The 23162-nt window shown below is 50.6% G+C and overlaps 1 protein-coding gene across 1 annotated transcript in view; it reads left to right on the top strand.

The window, feature by feature from the left end:
• LOC144892455 (galactoside alpha-(1,2)-fucosyltransferase 2-like) overlaps window positions 1-23162 on the top strand; it is an 89972-nt gene that overhangs the window by 3618 nt on the left and 63192 nt on the right. The gene's annotated exons all lie outside the window — the stretch shown is intronic.

Raw genomic sequence — 23162 nt, 5'->3', positions numbered from 1 at the left:
ATTTTTTGAGCAAATACTCGTCCATGAGCCTCAACTTTTTAGAGAAAAAAAATTGAAAAACCAAGAACCAAAAAAAATTAGTAAAAAAGAAAAAAAAGAAAAAAGATTCATTACTTGTATGGGATTCTTCCAACTAATAGGATCAATGATTCGCATTTTCTGAGCAAATACACATCCATGAGCATCGACTTGGATTGAAAAAGGATATGAAAGAAAAAAAATCTATAAAAAATATAAATTAAAAAAAACATTACACGAATACATCCGTTGGGCCTCCGAGGCCCAATGGCTGCGTTTATGTAGGATTTTTGACGCCTGCATCTAAGAGTTAAAAATCATATATTTTTTGTCGTTAAAAAAAAAAGTTTCATCTTGTCTCAAATCTGAGAGAAGCAAGCAAATGGTTAAACATTTGGACAGCTTCACTGATATAAATAATTGACAGAACAAAAATAACCTGTTTGTAATTCTTCTTTTCAGAGTAACTCAAAATTGCGTTAATCTCAGCACCTTGTTCAAACGCGAATCGACTGCATTTTAGAGTGGGAAGGTCCATGAGACCTCAAATTGTCATACTTTGAAACAATTACACGAAAAGCAGGTGTAACTTCATATTTACAAATTGCGCAATGAAGCATCAAGAGGGGTGGGCGGGACAACGACTGTCAATCAGCCTGATATATTTCATTCTTGGTGGGCGGGAGCGGGACAGCAAGATACATTTGACATATGTATTATTTATAATTATGCCAACTCCTGTCCCATCAGAAAACCAGTTGGACACCTTGGAGACCAGATAGGAACAATGAATGGAGCCATATACAGACATACAGTACCTAAGAAGACTCAAAGCTGTAATCGAAGCCAAAGACGCTTCTATGAAGTATTTACTCAGGGTTGAATACCTCATTAACTCCGCCACCAATGGTGGATGGAGGTTGTTTTCACCCCTGTCTGTTTGTTTGTGAACAAAATATCTCAAAAAGTTGTGGACGTATTTGGACGAAACTTGGTGGACAGGTTGTGTGCCCGACAAGGTCTTATTGCTTCGATTTTGGTGAAGATCTGAATATGGATTCGGATATAATAATTATTTAATTTATTAAGTGATTCTTCACCCTTGAGAGAAAGGGCTAAAACCGACATAAAGCAGGATATCTCAAAAAGATATGGATGGATTTGGCCGAAACTTGGTGGACAGGTTGTGTGTGTGTGTGTGACAAGGAAGAATTCCTTCAAATTTGGTGAAGAATTGAAGCCGGATCAGATAAAAAAATTTCAGTGATTCTTCTCCATTGAGAGATAGGGTAAAAACGATATATAGCATGATATCTCAGAGATACAGACGGATTCAGACGAAACCTTGTGGACAAGTTGTCTATATGACAAGGACAAGTTGATTTGATTTTGTTCAAGATCAGAATGTGGATCCGGATCAAAAGTTTTGAATTTTTTACAATGATTCTTCATCGTTGTGCGATAGGGTTAAAAACTATACATAGCAGGATATCTCAAAAATTTATGGATGGATTTGGACGAAACTTGTTGGATAGGTTGTGTGTGTGACAAGAGAGAATCAATTCAATTTCGGTGAAGATTCGGATCCGGCTAAACCAAGCCCATTCTTCTGTTACGACGTGTGGTGAGGCAAGCGTAGCGACCTGAGCCAAGCTTATATATATATAAGCGGATTAGGATGTTAATTTTACCGAGCGGAGGTATAACCGCGGCCGAACAGTTCTTCCCCGATTCACCCGATTTACCCAAACGTTGGCCGTATCGCGCCACCGCTATTCAATCAGGGAAAAGACAAAGACGACGGATGTGAAGAAAAGGATTAAGAAGACGAGAAAAGGGCTGAAAATACTACTAAATTTATTTACTATTTACAGGCTCAAAATAACCAAGGAGAAGGAAAGATAAGAAAATAATATACAGAAGCTTTTAGAGACACAGGGAAAATACTAGCTTATACTGACTTCATTATCTACCCAGGACAGAACAAACAAAGACGACTCACACGGGGAATGATGATAGGAATTGGCTGGAAGGAGGTGTGTGGCTGGAGGGGGAGGACGGCACGGAGCTGGCTGGAGCTTGATCCCGCACGGGACGTCGGGCTGGACCTCGACGGCCGCTGATGCCACCGAGCCTGTCTTGTGCGCGGGATCACGGGTCGGAGCTGCTTGGTGGAGCCGACGCGCTGGTGGGGGGTTTGGCGTGACGGGTTCTCTCCTCTCTCTTTCTTGGTCCAACCACTCTTTCTCCACCGACAACTCAACGCAACCACTCAACGCAACCACTGACCACCCCTGACGACCAACTCAGCTCTGACCAAAACCACACAACTCAGCTCTTGTCATGGACCTCTCTACGTGCTCAGCTCAGCCTTTTAGCTCATCTCTTGGACTCATCTCTTGTCTCAGTAAAAGCGCATCTCATAAAAGCTCATCTGCTGACGACCCAGCTCTTGTCTCCTGTGGGGGCGTCCCGCCGCGGGTTATACAGGCCCCTCCCCTCAACCTTTTCGAACCTCCCCCAAACGTTCTCTCTCCGCCCTCTCAAGCCAAACCCCTTGTTCATGGTTGGTCGAGTGGGGCTGGCTCACTCCTCCCCTCTCTGACGAGGTGCGGACCCGCCTTTCTTCCCCAACCCTGCCTCGTGGCCAATGGTGGTTGAAGAAAACCGCCCAAAATGCAGTTGGCCATTGAAATGAAATGAAAGGGGATCTACTCTTATTTCACTTGGTGCAATGGAGTATTTAAATTAATGGGAGACACAGCCTTACCCTAAGACACATAATAAGGAAATAAACTACTGAACAGGGGTATTATCGGGTCCTGCAATGTGGTGTTTCATGGAATAACTACCGAGACGCCCTTTGACCTTTACACTACGGAGGTATTTACAAGGGTCATGACATTTACAAAGGGTGATCTTTACAACAATTTACACTTCAACAACAACAACAAAAAAACCATTCTCATATCCACAACACTGCACCCTCCTCCTCTTAGACACGTCCCGGGCCTACAACTTAAATTTAGTGTGACACGTAGGTGTAGTTCCCTCTACTTTTAACCTGACCCTGAGTGCGACAGTTTTAAAACATAAATAAATGTGTCCCGCTGCTCCATTGCACCCTGCCTAACAGACTTACGCCCACAGGTAACCGAATTGCGGAATGGTCTTCAAACTACACACTGACGGTGGGGAGCATTATTTACAATTGACGCTACTTTTATTTACAAAACGTAACCCAGGACCTGTAATTGTTCTTTCTGGGGGGGGGGAGACAGTCTGCTCTGCATCGACGCACCATGAAAACACCCAAAAACGCACCAATACACCCCCAAGCACCAATCGGTGCAGTCATCACTGTTCATCAATGTTCATGAATAAAAATAAAATCAACAACCCCTAACCCTGCAGGTGATCTCTTGCTCTTCAGCTCCCTCTGCTGGCTATTATTATTTCTTCCAGTTGTTGTCATTTTCCTTTGCTGGCGGCCTATTTGTATTAAAACGAAATGCACCCAACGTGTCCATTTTTATTGATTTTATTTATGGCCCACAGGGCCGACTACGTGTGGTTCACCTGTGGGGCATCGGTGCCCTGTGGCCAAGGTCCGCCAGCAAGATTTCGGGCCTTCATGGCCGGTTCCAGCAGAGGGGCCATGCCCCAACCCATGGGGTCCATAAGTGGTGCTCGGCCACAGATATGTGGTCCATCATGTGGTGCATCGATGCAGACAGCTGGTTCTGGGAGTTCCGGGAGCACAATGGCGGACTCACGCACGCTCCCCTCGGCGCCCAATGGCGCACAGGTCATGTGGGAGACAAAAGGGGGAAGACAAATGAGTGAGGGGTAAGGTCACAAGGGTACACATCAATAAGGCAATGCAAGGCGAAATGCGTATGGAGGGCGAAGTGAGAAAGCTCGTCCCTACCGTACGTCACCCCCCTGTCCCCTACACTACCCTTGCCCTTACCCCATATGTACAAAATCTACACATTACAAATTCGTCGCTACTGTCACGTCTCCCCATATTTCCCATACGAAATTCGTCTCCACAATCCCTCTAGCCAAAACTTGCCATCACTCAAATTCATCATCAACCCTCACAAGGAGGGAGAGATGGAACATAAAGCACAATGTCACACCCACGTCATGATGCGTCTCACAATCCAAAATATTTGCACATAAAAAATAATCAAAACATGGTATGGTGTGGAGGTACGTCATCTCAGGTGAGTGGATGCAGATGGTGCGAGGAGACTTCAATCCTAACTATCTTCTAAATGACTTTAACACACTTTACACTACCCGGGGTCTTTCCCTGCCAATCCATTGGTCAACTTACACTATGGGTTCTAAAAACCAATTCCCATTGACCAAACTGTGGTGCTTCTCAATTTGGGGTCTCACTCCCCCGATTCATCTCCCGGTGCCCTTGCACAATTTCTGGGCTGTGACGTGTAGCTCTCCCAGCAGGTCTACCCACCTGCACACCTCCACCACTGTAGTTGCCACCCGAGCTTACCTGCTCCTTACCTAACCTATCTAACTGGGGAAGGCCCCTCCTGGCTCTGTCACCCCTTGGTGCCCTCTGGCACTGGGCTACCCGGGTCCGTCCTCCGGATCCTCGGGCCCCATCCACAACTACCGGCTCCCAGAGCCCACCTGCGGCCTCACCTGGCCGACATCCTCACAGTGGTGGAGTGCCCAAACCAACTACACACACTAACAGGCTACACGCCCAGCCATTTCCACAACACTAATGCACCCATCCAAACATCATTCTTTCACCCGCACCACAGATGCCAATATCCAACCACAATTTACCTGTACCCTCTACCTAACACTTACACTACCCGCCCCAGGTATTCGTGATGGGGGTCCACTCTTCCCCCATTCACACCTTCGCACCATCCACTCCACTCCTTAGTTTCCACCATACTCACTCCACGACCATCCATTCCAATACTCCATATATTCCACACTCCATGTATTTCACACAACTGTTGGTGCATACCTGTGCACTCACACCTGGTGCCACCTGCACCCTCCTCCTCTTCCTGGACCAGTTGGTCAACACAACACACATCACCATCACCATCACTCAAACACTGCTCCATACACCTGTTCAGTTGCACACCTGTGCAATCACACCTGGTCACCATACACTTTTCACAATACACTTCTAAATACACCTCCAACACTCACACGGCATCATCTGAACTACCTGTTGCCCTGCTAACTTAGTGCTCCCCGTCTTCCCTTTAAACTAAGCACATACCACGTCATTATCATCCACTAATCTACCTGCGTCCCCACTACAGGTATCCTTGTCACTAACTAATCTTAACGTTACCTAATGTCATCTTCGCTAGATCCCTACACACGATATATCCTAACCCACCCGGGCTAGTTTTCACTGCCATACACCCCATAAAACTAGTGCTCCTTTGCCCCCCCTGTGAGGGATGGTGGATTGGCCATCCCATCACATGGGGCATCTCTTACTATAAATTTTGCTCGTCCAATTTCCACAAATCAAAAATTTTCCAATTCCTGCCAATTCTATTCACTTTTCTAAATTTCGGATCAAAACACTATCAGTATCATCACCATCATCACAGTCCGCTATATCCTAGCCTCGGTGCGTCATGACTTCATTAAACTCGGCTTCGCAAAGCCGAGCAATGAACGCGGGTGGTTTGGTCGCCTGCAGGTTGAATCCGTCCGGCTTTCGGTTCAAGGGAGGTGGTTTTGGTCGGCCCGAGATTCCACGCACCATCTCGGCGTGGCACCTTGCGGTCCCGGGCCCGATGGCTCAATCTCCCCCGGTCGGAACCCCGTCCCCACGAGGGGGCACCGTTCCGCTTCCTCCCACTCGCCCTTGAACCGTACCGGTCGCCTCGCCCGCCAAGGCCCGGACTCGACCGTGTGGGGCGGGGCCAAGCCCGAATCGGCAACGACGCTTCGAAGAGAAACGACGCAGCTTCGATCCGCGCCGGGCCTCGCATCCAACAAATCACACCGCGCCCCGAGTGCTCGCATCGGCTATCCGTTGCCCTAAACGCTAACCCGGTTACCGTCGATGCTTCACTTGCATACTTGCATACTCACACGCATACGCTACCCCTTTCACCCTCACCGAGGTCGGTGCGTCAACGCCGTCCGTACATTCCACCAACGCTCTCCCTGTTACACACCACACCTCTCGCGCACACTCGCCGTTCGCACACCTCGGTCCACACCTCTCCTCCGTTACGTCCTCCGTAACACTCACCATGGGCGTGCACTCTGGCATCCATCCACTAACGCGCTCACATGGGCTCTCCCACACCCGCGCTACCACCAACTCAGGTGTGCTTCCTCGCACACCCTCAACCATTCCAAGCGTGCATTCTCGCACCCGCTCCACCACCAACTCACTCCTCGCGTCACACTCCGTACACCCCGACGTGCATTCTCGCTCGCACTTGGTTTCACTCCCACACTTTATAACACACCCACTCGCCAACGCACACTTTTTCCTCACACGCGTGCCATTTTTACTCACACGGGACCCTTCACAAACACCCGGGTGCTTCCTTGATCCCAATCGCGCGACAATTCTCTTGTCGTTAAACATCCTCCTGCAAAATCTACCCGCACAATACACAGCACGACTCACCTGGGGGATTCCCTTCTCCACGCGCACCTGCAAACTCTTTATTTGGTTAGTGAGCACATCCTCATGATTTGAGCAGGGACTTTGTACATATTCCATCACCTCCTCCCGCCGCGAGTGGTTTTCTAAGTCCCCGGTCTCTTCAATTTCAATGCCCACTTCCACTTTTTCTTTACTCACCTCGACGACCGTTGGCTTTAATAAAATTCCCTCTACCTCATCGGTCGCCGGCTTTTCCAAACCCCGTGTCGCGATTTCTACCCCCGTCATTGTACCCGTGCTTTCCTCCGCTTCGCTCAACCAGCGCTTCTCGACCCGCGTTACCTCGTCGTGCACCCCTGGGACCCTTTCGCCCAACTTGCGGTCTCTGTCCCTCTGCTCCCTTTCCTCCCTATCGGCCCTCATTCCGTTTATCATTTTGTCCATAAGGGCCCCCATTTGCAGGAAAAAAAAGGTTCGAATCCACCAGCGGCGCTGCTACGGTCGCGGGCGCGGTCGCCGTGGCCATGTGCGAGGCGCCATTTTGCGCGCCCGTAACCTCATGCACGAGAGCGCCATTTTGTGCGCCTGATACCCCCTCAACCATATTGCCAATGTTCTCCTCCTCTCTTTCATCCACATACATTTCCCCGAGGTCCTGGGTCGATTCTACCCCGTCTATCTTTCCCACCGGCATCCCGTCGCCTTGACCAGCCATGGCGCGATTTCAAAATTCGGGTTTTTCTTTAAAAACAAAACAATTTCCAGCAGCTTGTAATTTTGAGCGCGTTAAGCGCGCTTCGGGTCCGATCCCACACTTCTGACACCAATTTGTTACTGTAATAACACAATTGGTGTCCAAAATTTGGGCTAAATAAATTTAGTCCCAGGTTCGAATCCCAACTCCTGACTACCAATTGTTACGGTCCGCGGATTAGGATGTTATTTTTACCGAGCGGAGGTATAACCGCGGCCGAACAGTTCTTCCCCGATTCACCCGATTTACCCAAACGTTGGCCGTATCGCGCCACCGCTATTCAATCGGGGAAAAGACAAAGACGACGGATGTGAAGAAAAGGAATAAGAAGACGAGAAAAGGGTTGAAAATACTACTAAATTTATTTACTATTTACAGGCTCAAAATAACCAAGGAGAAGGAAAGATAAGAAAATAATATACAGAAGCTTTTAGAGACACAGGGAAAATACTAGCTTATACTGACTTATTTATCTACCCAGGACAGAACAAACAAAGACGACTCACACGGGGAATGATGATAGGAATTGGCTGGAAGGAGGTGTGTGGCTGGAGGGGGAGGACGGCACGGAGCTGGCTGGAGCTTGATCCCGCACGGGACGTCGGGCTGGACCTCGACGGCCGCTGATGCCACCGAGCCTGTCGTGTGCGCGGGATCACGGGTCGGAGCTGCTTGGTGGAGCCGACGCGCTGGTGGGGGGTTTGGCGTGACGGGTTCTCTCCTCTCTCTTTCTTGGTCCAACCACTCTTTCTCCACCGACAACTCAACGCAACCACTCAACGCAACCACTGACCACCCCTGACGACCAACTCAGCTCTGACCAAAACCACACAACTCAGCTCTTGTCATGGACCTCTCTACGCGCTCAGCTCAGCCTTTTAGCTCATCTCTTGGACTCATCTCTTGTCTCAGTAAAAGCGCATCTCATAAAAGCTCATCTGCTGACGACCCAGCTCTTGTCTCCTGTGGGGGCGTCCCGCCGCGGGTTATATAGGCCCCTCCCCTCAACCTTTTCGAACCTCCCCCAAACGTTCTCTCTCCGCCCTCTCAAGCCAAACCCCTTGTTCATGGTTGGTCGAGTGGGGCTGGCTCACTCCTCCCCTCTCTGACGAGGTGGGGACCCGCCTTTCTTCCCCAACCCTGCCTCGTGGCCAATGGTGGTTGAAGAAAACCGCCCAAAATGCAGTTGGCCATTGAAATGAAATGAAAGGGGATCTACTCTTATTTCACTTGGTGCAATGGAGTATTTAAATTAATGGGAGACACAGCCTTACCCTAAGACACATAATAAGGAAATAAACTACTGAACAGGGGTATTATCGGGTCCTGCAATGTGGTGTTTCATGGAATAACTACCGAGACGCCCTTTGACCTTTACACTACGGAGGTATTTACAAGGGTCATGACATTTACAAAGGGTGATCTTTACAACAATTTACACTACAACAACAACAACAAAAAAACCATTCTCATATCCACAACAATATATATATATATATATATATATATATATATATATATATATATATATATATATATATATATATATATATTGTCCTGTGGACGACTCTATTAAGACAGAGCGTCCACGGATGGCTAATCGAGCTTACTTTGTGGCGTGATCTAAATCAAAGGCGGATCATACGTGAGACGGAGGGTTTGGGGAGGATGCCGACTTACCTTCATGCACGCAGGCGTCTTCAACCTGAAAATCAATAAATCAAACCAACAACGGAGTTGCTGTAAAAAAAAAATACGCAGGTTTATTGCCGGACTCCGAGAACAAAGAAACGCGCCGGTAAATAACTAAACCCCTTTAATGGAGCGTTCCCACACTGACTTCGACCTTCGACTACACACAGATGGGGAGGATAAATAAAGCAATCGTCGTGTTCGGGTGTGGTGCGTCTTATCTTTGTCTGGATGCAGTGTCCGTCAGGAATCGTTGGCTTCTGAGCTTGTCGGCCGACCACAGCTCCGGCTGGCACGAACTGCTCAGGCGTTGGCATGAACACCGGCCTCACTTCACAGTCCGTCCCATGCTACACAGCCCAGCACTCGCACGCAGGCACCAGGAGAGGATGATCGTCGGCGCCCCACCGTCTTTGCAACGTCCACCAAGCGAAAGTCCAAATGGGAACGAAAAGGCAAGAAGGGAAGAGGTCCAAATGGGAGAGAAGGGGAGAGAGGTCCGGGCAGGATGAATCCAAAAACGAGAAACTCCATATGTCGGTGGGCGAGTTGTTTTATCGCTCGTCATCCCACGTCCGCTCCCTCCCTCTGCCAATCAGTGCGTCGCTGCTTTGTGGCCTTTCGCGCCTTCCTCACGTCCCTGCGCTTCTCCCCCAATGAGCGCACCACCCGTCGGTAGTGTTTCGTGTCCTCCGCACTGACCGGTCGAGCGTCCCACGCTCCCGGTGCCACGTCATCATGTGGCTTCTCATTGTCGGTGGCCAATCAGTGCAGCACGTCCTTCATTTTCCCTACTCTCCAATCAGCGACCTTCTTCCAACTCGCCCCTCCCCCCTGTCAATCACGAGTTCTCCGGGGCATGGCTCTCGGCCTGCCTGTTGGTTGTTTGCTCATCATGCCGGCGTTGTGCGCGGCCGCTTCCGGTCTGTTCGTCCGTAAGTCATTGTGGCGGCGGGGAAATTTAATTAATGGCTTGGCGCATAAGCTAGTAACACCAAATGTAACATCACAGTGACATCATGGTCCTCCACAGCCAGCCCCAACATCTTAGCAAGCCACAACCCATAGTCGGCTTAGTAAACTTCCCTCCAGGACCAAGGAACTCAAAACAACATTCTGTGTTCATCCATTCCCAAAGACACAGACTGCCTCCCCAAAGAGAAACTATACTAAGTTGACAGGGCAGGATAAGCCTCATTCGGAAAGAATGTTTTGCTAACGCCAAGTATGGGATATTGTGTCAACAGTTTCTCAAAGTCAGACAACCAGCCGCCAGGGAAATCGGCCACGGTGTCCAACAACATGGAACACTGCTCCCCCCGTCAGGATAGAGACTTGATGAAATTGAAATCCCATATATATATATAATTATATATATATAAAGGAGGAGGAGGGGAGGGGGAAGAGGAGGGGAGGGGAACGGGGGGAGGGGGGAGGGGGGAGGTGAAGGGGGGAGGGGAAGGGGGAGGGGGGGAGGGGAAGGGGGAGGGGGGAGGGGAAGGGGGGAGGGGGAGGGGAGGAGGGGAAGGGGGAGGGGAGGGGGAGGGGGGAGGGGCCCTTCTTCCCCCGGGCACCCCCACACCCTCCCCTCCTCCCTTCCCCTCACCCCTCCACCCCTTCCCCCTCCCCCTCCCCCCTGTTCCCCTCCCCTCCTCTTCCCCCTCCCCCTCCCCCATCCCCCCATTCCCCTCCCCTCCCCTCCTCTTCCCCCTCCCCTCCTCCTCCCCTCCTCCTCCCCCGCCCGGCAATGCCGGGTACTTCTGCTAGTATATATATATATATATATACAGTCACGTGCAAAAAGTAAGTACACCCCATGTAAAGTTTTGACTTTTTCAACATATTTCAAAATAAAGCTATTTGATCTTGATTTCAACAATATTGATAGATAAAGGTGATATAATATAACAAATATCATGAAACATTTACATTTTGTAGTCCATTGTATAATTTAAATAAACATTAAGGCAAATTTTGCATGTGGAAAAAGTAAGTACACCCTTGGCTCTAATAGGTGGTATTGCCCCTTTGGCAGAAACAACCTCAAGTAGGCGTTTCTTATAACTGTCTACCAGTCTCTTTTTTTTCTTTTCTTTTTTTTAATACAAGATCGAGGCTCGTGAAAGAGCGAACATTAATCACACAGAAAGACAAACCGACACATAAAACATATAACATAGGGAGCGGTAGACAAGATGGGGAGAGAGGGGGAAGGACACAAACACAACATTTGAGAGCAGGGACCGAGAGACATGGAGACATCGAGAGATATGTGAGGGAGAGGGCTTTGGGGGGGGGGCATGGGAAGGGAGGGGGCATGGGAAGAGGGGGGGTGGGAGAGGTATAAAATATATGGACACTGCCAGGACTTCCAGGAAAGAAGTTGGAATTTCAAACAAGGTGGATCTGGGGTGAATTAATGTGGGTAGAAAAGATCAAGGTTTTGGATGGGGGAAGATAAGAGATGGTGGTGAACAGCTGTTTTAAAGACCTGGAGGGAGGAGTGGGATTGAAGGGAGTGAGGGAGTTTGTTCCAGAGGCGGGAGAAAAGAGGAATGGAAGAGTGAAGGTGAGCAGACAGCCGAGATTTCGGCAGTTTAACAATCAGAGGGTTGGTGGCAGATCTTGTGTGACCTGTAGGAATATTTGGGGGACAGAGCACAGAGAGAGCTGGGGGTGCAAGGCCGGAGAGGAGTCGGAAGAAGACAGAAAGACCACCTACCTGCCTGCGGTGAGTGAGTGAAAGGCCCTCAGAGATAGCTTCATCGCAGGAGATTCCAATGATTCTGAAAGCTTTGGTTTCAACAGCGTGAAGCCGAGCTAGGTGTGAGGCAGGAGCACCGGCCCATAGGGAGAATAGTATTCCATTGAGCTGTGGATGAAAGCCTTGTATGTGGTGAGGAGCTCAGGTGTGCCGAGGAAGGACTTCGCACGACGGAGGATGCCCAGTCGGCGACTGGCTTTAGAGGCCAGCTTGGAAATGTGGTTTTCCCAAGAAAGATCATGGCAGATAGTGAGACCCAAAAGCTTGAGCGACAGAACTTCTTGGAGAGGATTGTTGAGAAAGTAGATGGGAGGGTTGTCCAGTCGATCTTTTCGGAGAGACATAGTAAGAGTGTGAGATTTGTCAGGATTGAAAGACATGTTCCACTTGTTTGACCAGTCTGTGATTTTGTCCAAGTCTTCAGAGAGTGAGGAGGCTGCAGACTGCCGATCTGAGGGAAGAGGCATGGAGCGGCAGAGAGTGGAGTCATCAGCAAAGAGATAGAGAGGATTTTCCAGAGAGTCAGAGAGATCATTGATAAAGACCAGAAAAAGCACAGGGCCCAGAACACTGCCTTGGGGAACTCCAGCCTGAACAGGAAGGGGAGATGAGAGAAATCCATTCAGGGCCACACGTTGACTACGACCAGAGAGGAAGTCCGCAAGCCATGCATGGAGATTTCCATGGATACCATAGGAGGAGAGTTTGGTGAGCAGAGCTCGGTGCCAGACTGTATCGAAGGCACGTGATATGTCAAGGGAGACGGCTCTGATTTCCTGTTTGGCATTGAGGACCTCCATCCATTGTTGAGACAGCAGAAGCAGCATGTCCAGAGTAGAGTGACCTGGTCTGAAACCAAATTGATGATCAGAGATCAAGCCATTGGAGAAGAGGAAAGATTTCATATCCGAGGCAATGATGGATTCCATGACTTTGCTGATAATTGGGAGCAGGCTGATTGGTCTGTAGTTGCAAGGATCTGTTTTTGCACCTTTTTTGTGTAAAGCGGTAATGTTTGCTGATTTCCAGGATGCTGGCAGATGACCTTGAGCAAAAGAGAGGGTGAAAAGAACAGAGCGATGGTGAGATAGAGCGGCAGAGCAGGATTTTAGGACCCGTGGGCTGATGCCATCTGGTCCAGTTGCAGAATCAGAGTCAAGGTTAGACAAAAACTCCTCCACCTTGTCAGGAGAGAAGGACACAGAGTCCAGGAGCAGTTAGGTTCGACTGGGAAAGGTGGGAACAGAGAGAGATGGGTTTGGGACTAAAGATTTTGAGGCAAACACAGAGTTGAGGCATTCGGCTTTGTCACGTGCGATGTCAACTGTGTGGCCATTTGAGGTAAGGGAGGGGATGGAGGGGGAACAAACACCAGAAACGGATTTGACCAGACGCCACCAGGATTTGGAGGAAGGAGACAGGTTTGAGAGTTCATTTTTCAGTGTGGAGAGATAGTGCTTCCTGGCACTCCTGAGGGTAGACAAACATTTGTTCCGAGCTTGGTGGAAGGAACTGAGATTGCCTTCAGTTGGATTAGCCTTCTGTTACATATTGTCGCGTGACTACCCTTGGTGAACACCGTAGGGTAACACGGATGACCGATTGCGAGACTTTACACTCCCGAGGCGAAAACTCAATGGCGGATTCAAGCTCAACACAAAGTTAAACGCGCGGGAGGCCAGACGCAACGAGCTCCACAGCCTTATCTATTAAAATGAAACACCCAGGAAACTGCGTTCAAATATGTACAGAAAATAATATAAGGATTTATTATTGAAAAGTAATAACAGTGAAAAAAACACGCGCCGGTAATACTAATAACTAAATCGGGACGTCCCCACACGACTGATATCAAACACAAAACGAGGGAGACTAATTACGAAAAGAACACGTCACGTCGTTCAAAATGTACGCGGATTCGGGCTTATCTGGTCTTTCGTCGTCTTTGTGGCTGCCGTCCAACACCGCTCCTTTCGGCCCGATCGCACACCTCGCTCCAAGTTCCACGGCCCTCTGCGTCCGCCTCCAAGCGCCACCAGGCCTCGTCGGTCCAACGGCCCACACACACCACGAGCTCCTTTGCTCCAACGGTCCACCGCAGGGCTGCACGAAGCAACCAAAACCAAGTGCCAACTGCCAACTGCAACGAGCTGTGGTCACGAATGTTCAACGAACCGTGTCCTGTGCCAACTCCGACGAACTGTGCAACGAACCGTGTCCTGTGCCAACTGCCACGAACTCTGGTACGGAACTGTAACAACGAACTCTGCGACTCAACTCTCTCAACTCTGGACTCCACTCGAACTGCCGAAATGGCGTCCGACCGTCGCCTATATTGGTGGCCGATGACGTCACATTGGCGCGCTCCTCAGCCAATCATAGCCTCCCAACTCGCCCAGGTCACGCCCTCTGCGGCATGCGACTCCTGACATCTCCCGTCCGTGACCCCGCGGTCCTGGTGTAACACGTGCCAGCGAGGTTGGTAGGCCTTTGAGGTGCGCAGGCGAGGTTTGTAGGCCTTGGAGGTGTAAACGGTGGCGGTGTATTGTGGCGGTGTTCTTGGCCTGGTGGTGCCCATTTATTACGAAGTCAATGTCAGGGAAAGGGAATTATTTAATGTTGCACTAAGGACCTAACTAATGTTTATGTGGTTTGCAGTGCCATAAAGGACAAAGGTTTGATTACTAGGTGATACTCACAGGGGCGTTACCTTTAATCCCTCACTATTTAACACTCGAATCTCCAGGTAGATCCACACTCATACATCTTACCCCGACAACCGCCTGAACATCAATAACTTATTACATGTAGAGTCCCTGTCACGACAGCCGAATACCTACCTATTCAGATCTACCTAGCTCTAGATGTTGCATTACCAAATTCATAACACAGCCCCCCCCCTGGAACCGTAGCTCCTGCAAGGTTCACCGCAGGGCTACCATTCCAGCCTTAACACTTACTGTCACACACTTAATTAACCTATGAAATAAATCAGGAAGGGCTGTGGGAAGTGAGTCGGACTACCTACCTACACTTCCTTAACATGCTGAACCCCTTAACCATCATGCAAGTATGTACATCTTCTTCGTTGTTCCTGTGGAGGGAGGAAACAACAACACACAACACTAACTTAACCACAAAACTTAACCATCTTTCCAAAACTCAAAACTCTAACCTTTGTACATACCCCGGTCTACAGACCGCGTCCCCCGGTGGATGCCACAAGACTCAACCTTACCTGCGGGGCCATCCCCAATGCATCCCCCTAAATTTCCACGGGCCCCGTCCAGATGTTACAGGTGAGTGACACGGCTCGGTGGATTTCGCCCACATTCATGCTACACAGACCCCTTAACCACTCATTCCCATTCCATAGGTCATCAAGGCATTTCAAAAATCAATAAGGTTCTTATTTCAATACACCCCCTGCAGGACCATGGCATTGATGTCATTCACGTGTGTGTGCATTCCTCAACTAGGCAGCGGGGAGTTACCGCACAAAAAGATGGTGGGGGCGCATCAGGCTGTGGTGCCCGCAGTCCCAAAAACAAGTCAACCGACTTACAAGTTCATTGCCCCCCCCCCCCCCTTTACCTCTGGGCCCCGTGACAGCCCAACAGCCCCTTTCCGCCGTTACCTCGCCGGTGAGGGTCTCCACACACACCAGGCTCCTTTGCCTCCTGCTTTCGCGCAGCAACACGGGTCACCGGGGGACTTCCTCACCCCGCGGCGCCCAACCAGACCCTCCACCGACGAGCTCCAATTTCCAGTTACCACCGGCTGCCAGGGGTAATTGCCGCAGAGGGGGGCCCGCAGGCATCGCTCCTCAGAGCTTGCTCTGTACCTGCGGACACACACACCTTCCCCACCCATGGTCCCCAAAACACACTTCCTCCCCCGCTGCCATTCAATTCTCCACACAACTCAGCACAATTCAGTACAATTCATAGATGGTGTAAAAGGTGTTACAAGGCTTGCCATGGCCTGCCAATGTGAAATCCCATTCACAGTTCGAATCATTAAATCCTTACACCTTTCCATTAGCACATTTCCAAAAAGCACAATTTATCGCCCCTCATTATCTCCAATAATCATCACTCACTCTCCAGGTTCCACTCTCACGACCACATCAAAACACCTAACCACAACACAAAAACATACGCCACCCACAAGACACTGTGGCTCCCATTCCATCCCCTCACCGGCCATGTCATCACTCGCTCTCACTTCCCAACTCCAAATTACATGTCCCCAATTTCCCAAAGCAAATCCTGAAGCCTGGGACAGTACTCCTCAAAACACTCACCTCAAGTGCAGGTAGTTGCAGGTTGGTCAGGTTCAAAGGTGCCATCCACCCATACAATTCCCAAAATTTCACATTGGGCCAACCAAATACTTCCAAATTTCTCTTTTGTCCCCACTACACTGGCAGGTATGTGGATCCGCATCCAACGGTGATCATCACTACACTACCTGTGGCCACGACAGCTCTGCACCTCTACCGTGCAAGGGTCACCGGGACAAGGTGAGCAGTCAAAACGCCAACATGGCCCATGAGTGTCCATAAGGGCGCGACCCACCATCCATCCTTCGGCCCCCCTGCGAGGAACACAGCTGCAGCAGCCCCAGCTGGCCAATGTGGTGAGCACTTGCTGCCACAACACACACTACCGCACACACAACCTCGGCCCTGGGGGGCACGGTCGCAGTGCGTGGCATCCCTACAGCCACGTCCCCTGCACCTCCCCATCATCCCCCAGTCCGACTACAGAACTGCAGCCCCCCAGTGCTCACCCACACTTGACCACACCAAGGTCCAGTCAACAGCCATGCTCCACCAGGAGACCCACCCAGAAGACATGGTCCACACACCTCGGACACGCACAGCACCACGTTGACCCTCAGGCTACACAACTACATCCCCATCATCCCGCGTCCCAAATACCAGCACAGTTGCCCCCGCAACCAGTTGAAAGCTGTGTCTTGCTACCCTATTAATTTCATCACAGCCTCCAACACTTTGGTCTACACACCTGGATCAATAATGGCGTCACTGTACAGTGTCCACCATGGCATTTCAAAATCCACCCTTAAATTTCCATCTAACCCACAGATTACCCATGCCAACCATTTGTCACATTTCACTAACCTCACCAAAGAAGGATGCTTTGCCATACACATGCCAGCCGAGCATGGCCCATATGCTCGGCTCGTTACACATCTCCCGATTCACATCCCCATGGCTCTCTTCCCAACCCGAGAGTCCATAAATCATAACGGAGCATCTGTGGAAGGTCACTCACACCATCACGTTCCACAGATGCCCCAATGGTTGTCCGGCAGGCTATCTCCATCCCTGTCCATTCGGTTTGACCCGCGTCCATAGACCAACCACCATGCCAGGTCACCACATGCTGGTTGTCCCAGAGTCTCAGGGAGAGGGTGTCAGGTCGCATGCCCGGGTGATCACTACATCAGGCCCAAGCTGGCCATCTGCGGTGCCACCACCAAAGCGCGACCCACAACACCTCCCCCTAGTGGTCCTCAATATTTGCCATCCCAGGCTTGAGAAACCACCTCGGACCTCCCTGGAGGTCTTAACCCCCACCAGGGTCCGGTGACCCTGCCGGCCCGAGCCACCAGCTCGGACGGCGCCCCGATGGACAAGGGACGCCACACTCCACCAGACCCCCCGTGGGACCCAGCTCGTACCTCGACACCCAAGGCTGGACCCCACGTCCAAATCTCGCCATCACAGCCCCCCAGCTGGCTGGCATACCCAAATTTTGAAAGGGGCAACTTTTGCCCGAGGCCATCACCCATGACCTCTCCATATCCAGATCCCGCAGCCCGGGGACCAATCCCAACCATGGCTGCTCCAAATCAAGTTCCCATTGTAATTTTATTTTACAAATTTTCATTCCCACTGCCAAACCGCAGCTGCAGGGAACAACTTCTACCACCGGTTGTTCTGCCCCTCCCTGCAGTTGATCCAAATTCCCTACAGGGACCAAATCTCCAGAAGCTCTATCTCCCGATCCTCCAAGATCCAAATCCAGCCCGGAGCCAACACACTCCCCCAACTGGTCGTCCAATTTTGGAGCCTCTGTTTCCAAATAGCAGTGTACAGTGAGCGTCCCCTCGGTCATTCCAACCACCTCCTCGGACCAACTCACCTCATCTCCCAGGCTCCTTTGGGCCTGAACAAGCTCTACCTCCATGGGACTGTCACAGGTCTCCAGCCGCTGGATCAACTCATCCTCATCATTAGAAATCATTCCTGGCCCCGCCAGGCTTTGATCAATATCCCCAATAAATACCCGGTCCGGCTCTATCGCATGGACCCCCAAAAACTCTACCCCCTCTTGCTCCGCACCACCGCCCTGGTGCTGCACAATTCCAAATTCATCCCCCGGTTGGGGTGTTGTGACATCCACACGGTCCCGATAAACAACCAGGCCAGAATGTGGGAAACATTCCCCATTACAACTCTCACATTCCAAATTTCCTTCCCCGCTCACCTGTGGACTCTCCACGTTTACCTGCAGGCATTCCCCCTCTACCTGTACACATTCCCCATCCACCTGTGGACATTCCCCATCCACCTGTGGACATTCCCCATCCACCTGTGGACATTCCCCATCCACCTGTGGACCTGCGGTCTCCCCATTTACTTCAATTGCCATTCCCTGTGCAATTCCCAATTTTGCCATTCCCGGCTCCTGAGCCCCGTGCACATCTGCATGGGCCGTACTCTCTCCCATTCCCAATTTAGCTTCCCCCAGCTGCTGTGCCATTTCCCCAATTTTTCCTTCCATACTGTTTTCTAACCCCTCTAACCCATTTTTCACCTCTTTTATCCCGTTGTCTAACCCCTCACCGGTACCCCTCGCTTCGTCCCTCATTACCCCCAATTTTTCACTCCGAGCCCTCGCTTCGTCCCTCCTTGCCCCCAATTTTTCACTCCGAGCCCTCGCTTCGTCCCTCATTACCCCCAATTTTTCACTCCGAGCCCTCGCTTCGTCCCTCATTACCTCCATTTGGTTCTCCAATCGCTCACTCTGAGCCCTCATGTCTCCCCGAATTTCTGCAAGGTTTCGCTCACCCTCGGCCCTCTGAGCATTTATTAAATTTACTATGGTCTGGAGATCTATCGGGGCCGTCCCAGCGGCGGGGAAAGTTCCAACGCTATCCTCCTTATCCCCCATTTCCGGCTCACTCCCGACGCTGACGGAGGCCTCGCTGCGTACTTCCATCTCGTCAATTTCCGACATCCGCTTTCCGGAAGATTGTTTCCCGCGCGCGTATTTATTTTAATAATTCCAGTAACACAATTTAAATTTGACGAAGACGCGATATCGCGCTCCGTATGCCCAATTGATTACTAAATTTCTCCGCCTCGCCTATAACAATTTTGCGTTCGAACGTCGGGCGCAATGTACGCCCGACCGTGTCGATGTCGCCCCGCGGACAAAAAAATTTGTCCGACCGTGTCGATGTCTCGCCGCGGACAAAAAAAATTTGTCCGACGGGTTCAAATCCCACTCCTGACACCACTTGTCGCGTGACTACCCTTGGTGAACACCGTAGGGTAACACGGGTGACCGATTGCGAGACTTTACACTCCCGAGGCGAAAACTCAATGGCGGATTCAAGCTCAACACAAAGTTAAACGCGCGGGAGGCCAGACGCAACGAGCTCCACAGCCTTATCTATTAAAATGAAACACCCAGGAAACTGCGTTCAAATATGTACAGAAAATAATATAAGGATTTATTATTGAAAAGTAATAACAGTGAAAAAAACACGCGCCGGTAATACTAATAACTAAATCGGGACGTCCCCACACGACTGATATCAAACACAAAACGAGGGAGACTAATTACGAAAAGAACACGTCACGTCGTTCAAAATGTACGCGGATTCGGGCTTATCTGGTCTTTCGTCGTCTTTGTGGCTGCCGTCCAACACCGCTCCTTTCGGCCCGATCGCACACCTCGCTCCAAGTTCCACGGCCCTCTGCGTCCGCCTCCAAGCGCCACCAGGCCTCGTCGGTCCAACGGCCCACACACACCACGAGCTCCTTTGCTCCAACGGTCCACCGCAGGGCTGCACGAAGCAACCAAAACCAAGTGCCAACTGCCAACTGCAACGAGCTGTGGTCACGAATGTTCAACGAACCGTGTCCTGTGCCAACTCCGACGAACTGTGCAACGAACCGTGTCCTGTGCCAACTGCCACGAACTCTGGTACGGAACTGTAACAACGAACTCTGCGACTCAACTCTCTCAACTCTGGACTCCACTCGAACTGCCGAAATGGCGTCCGACCGTCGCCTATATTGGTGGCCGATGACGTCACATTGGCGCGCTCCTCAGCCAATCATAGCCTCCCAACTCGCCCAGGTCACGCCCTCTGCGGCATGCGACTCCTGACATCTCCCGTCCGTGACCCCGCGGTCCTGGTGTAACACGTGCCAGCGAGGTTGGTAGGCCTTTGAGGTGCGCAGGCGAGGTTTGTAGGCCTTGGAGGTGTAAACGGTGGCGGTGTATTGTGGCGGTGTTCTTGGCCTGGTGGTGCCCATTTATTACGAAGTCAATGTCAGGGAAAGGGAATTATTTAATGTTGCACTAAGGACCTAACTAATGTTTATGTGGTTTGCAGTGCCATAAAGGACAAAGGTTTGATTACTAGGTGATACTCACAGGGGCGTTACCTTTAATCCCTCACTATTTAACACTCGAATCTCCAGGTAGATCCACACTCATACATCTTACCCCGACAACCGCCTGAACATCAATAACTTATTACATGTAGAGTCCCTGTCACGACAGCCGAATACCTACCTATTCAGATCTACCTAGCTCTAGATGTTGCATTACCAAATTCATAACAATATTTATGTGAATGTATGTGAATTACCATTCAGGTCTTTGCTTATCCGTGTGTAGTATATTAAGTTGTTGTGTAGTTGTTGTGGTTGGAGGGTCAGGAGCCCTTCTGAGGGAGTGGCCGGAAACGGAAGTGACCGGAAACGGAAGAGAAAAAGACACGAGGAAAAAAGGACGAGTATTATTCTTCCTCGCCCCGCTCCGACCAAAAGGCGGGATCGACCTTGCGCTGCGTGGAAAAGCGGCGTTCCGAAGCCTGTCTGGCGAGAGGAATCACCGGGACGTGTACCTGCCAGGTGGAGACGTCAAGTGACGTGGGGCCGTGCATCGACCCCGCGTCTGGTATCGTTCGCGGCACCGTCTAAACAGACGCGTGCGGGTCGCACGTTGGGGCCTAACGCGCCTTGCAAGCGGCGTGGGGTTTGGCTTGCTCTACCGTACCCGCTCCGCGTGGCCACGAGGGGCTGCAGCCACGGTGCCTGGTACGATACCTGCCCGGTGGAGAAACGTCCACCCGGGGTTCGTTCAACCGCCCGAGTGCGGAGACGCCGACCAGTATCTTGGTCAGGAGGGGCCCAGAGACATTGTGAGGAGCAGAGACCGAAAGGGGGTGTGAGTACTCACCGGGACACACATATATAAGATGGCCATCTTACTCATAGGGAATTGATTGTGGCTGGGAAATATTGTTGATGGTTGTGTATTGTTGATTGCTCGGGGAAAATCTCCGTGGTTGTGTCATTGGAATTGTATGGTATCATTACCATTGGAAATATATCCTTGAACATCAGTTGTCTCCTGGGTGAAATTCATATGGATTGCGTGGCGAAAGCGCATATATAGTACAGCTTGCTGGCGGAGTTCCTCTCACGGTCCGGGGGTCACCGAGACCAGGTATTCACCGAAGGGACCACGTAACACTTCCAAGAGGCAAAGGCAAGTTGTTTCAGGGCAACTGCCTCACCACAAGATTCAGTGTACCATGGACGGGAGGAAGGGTGAGACAACTGAAGACGAGATGGGATAAATCTGTGCATGAGAGAGAGCAGTTTGCTTTGGAAGAATTCCCAGGAAGAATTGATGTCAGAGGCAGAGGAGATGGGAGACCAATCCAGACGATTGATGGCTGCTTGAAGACCGTCCCAGTCGGCCTGAGTGAAATGCCAGACTCGTCGACGCTGAGGAGGCTCTCTGAGAATGGCCAGAGAGATGTCCACTTTGACAAGCACATGATCAGAAGAACCGATTGGAGCAGAAGAAGAGCAGCAGACATTAGCAGGGAAGTTTGTCATAACCAAGTCTAGAAGAGAAGATACTCCATTGGCTGCGATCCGGGTCGGGAAATTGACAGATTGTGTCAATCCCATTGAGTCACAGAAGTCCTTTGCTGAAGTGCCATGACTGGTGAGAGAGGAACCCACACCCAACCAGCTGGCATGATGACAGTTGAAGTCACCACATATGAGGAAGAGAGAGTTGGGATGAGTGGATAGAAGTTGGTCCATGTTGTCAGACAGTGAAATGTAAATGGAGTCATCACTGTTTGGAGGACGGTACAGAACACATATGAACAAAAGGTGGGAGCGGAGAGGAAGCCGTAGCCAGAGGTACTCCTGGGGGTGAGGAGGAGAGAGGGCAGTGCAAGGAGAGTGAGGAAGAGAGTTTTTGATAAAGATAGCCACCCCACCACCAGGACGAGGCTCAGGTCTATCATACCGGAGGAGGGAGTAACCAGGAAGAGATATTAAGGAATCAGAGACATCTTGAAGGAGGAAAGTTTCTGTTAAGCAGATCAAGTCTGGATTGTCAGAAGCAACCTGTATGGAGAGATCGGTCAGGTTTGAGCGAAGGCCCCGGATGTTTGAGGTCCATACCGTTAACGAAGAGAGAGGGGGAGCATCGGGTACAGGACAGGGGAGGGGAGGAGTAGGATAAGATGAAGGATGAGAGGGGAGGTAGGAAGAGCAGTTGGTAGTGTGTCAGAGATTACAGAAGAGTTCCAAGAAAGGGAAGGATGAGGAGGATGAAAGGTTTGATGGTGAAGGGATGAGGCACAGTGAGGGGTTCTTTGAGGGGGGGCAGAGGAAAGTAGAAGGTTGGGGGGGGGTGGAAGCATGAGATAGAAGGGAGACGAAGTGGGGAGGAGGCAGCTTTGAGGAGGAGGGGGGAGGAGGGAGAATTGGAGAGGAATGGTATGGGGGGAGATTCGACTCTCGACTCTGACATCGACTGGGCCAAATTTTTGCCCACTCCTCCATGCAGAATTCTTTCAGCTGTGCGATGTTTGAGGGATTTCTTGCCTGCACAGCTCGTTTCAAATCCCCCCACAACATCTCGATGGAATTTAGATCCGGGCTTTGACTTGGCCATTCCAGAATCCTCCATTTCTTTTTTTCAGCT

Source organism: Myxine glutinosa, chromosome 5 (genome assembly GCF_964187855.1).
Source record: "Myxine glutinosa chromosome 5, kmMyxGlut1.1, whole genome shotgun sequence".
Taxonomy (NCBI): domain Eukaryota; kingdom Metazoa; phylum Chordata; class Myxini; order Myxiniformes; family Myxinidae; genus Myxine; species Myxine glutinosa.
This window is presented reverse-complemented; position numbering and strand designations above follow the sequence as displayed.